We start from the raw sequence: 1,048 nt of genomic DNA on the forward strand, positions 1-1,048 counted from the left end.
TAATTAATAACAACTGAAGTGTTTTTCTTCTAATTTTTCTCTGCTTCATTGTTCTTTTCCACGGGAAGTTATCCTCAGTGATGTGTATTAAATTTTATTTTCTGATGTTTTGCCATAGCTCTGAGTGCACATGTTAAACCTTTTCATGTGTTTGTGGTTGTTCAGTTCTTTACATGATCACTTACTTAGTGAAGTAATATTCCTCCAGTATAGAAATGTCCAGGTATTTTAGTGAATGTTTCTTTGCTTGTTTTGGAGTTGGGAAGGAGCAAATTTCTAGGAGTATGTCTTCTAATTCGTTTGATTCTCTTTTGTTTTCCAAGCCAATACATGTTTTCCTTTTTCTTTCTTTTTCCTCTTCATTGCACAATGACCAAACATGCTTCTCTCCTGTTACACTTTTTTCTTCCCCAGAAGCTGTGAGTTTCGAAGACAGCTACTGCAAGCTATGCACATTTAAAGCCCCTTCCCAGTGGGGGAGCTGGAAACTCCATGGAGACCACATGCCCTGTGGGGCTGCCACCACAATCCAGCAGATAGGCTTCACCACTGCCACCCAGCTCCATTCCCAGCCCGGCCCAGTGTGCACAGAGCAGGGAGACATCCAGCAGGGAAGGCAGAGGCTCCGCAAAAACCACACACCCTGGGGGGCCACCACTGTGCAATCCAGTAGGTAGGCTTCACTGCCACCACCTGGCTCCATTCACAGCCCAGCCCAGTGTACATGGAGCAGGGAGACATCCAGCAGGGGAAGTGGAAGCTCTGCAGAGACCACATGTTCTGCAGTGCCTCCACTCATCCCAGCAGCCCAGCCCAGGGTGCACAGAAGAGGGAAACATCCAGCAGGGGAGGTGGAAGCTCAGCAGGTACCACACACCCTGTGGTACTACTCTGTGACCCAGCAGCCCAGGCGAGTGCATGCAGACTAGAGAGGTGGCTCCCTGGAGAGGCCCAAGACCCAAGGCAACCACACGCAAGGCACTAATGGCCAACTGAGCAGACACTGAGGTAGCCATAACAAATTGGCAATGCCAGCAACATCTTCGTC

This window comes from Galeopterus variegatus, unplaced genomic scaffold (assembly GCF_000696425.1).
Source record: "Galeopterus variegatus unplaced genomic scaffold, G_variegatus-3.0.2 Scaffold5885, whole genome shotgun sequence".
Taxonomy (NCBI): domain Eukaryota; kingdom Metazoa; phylum Chordata; class Mammalia; order Dermoptera; family Cynocephalidae; genus Galeopterus; species Galeopterus variegatus.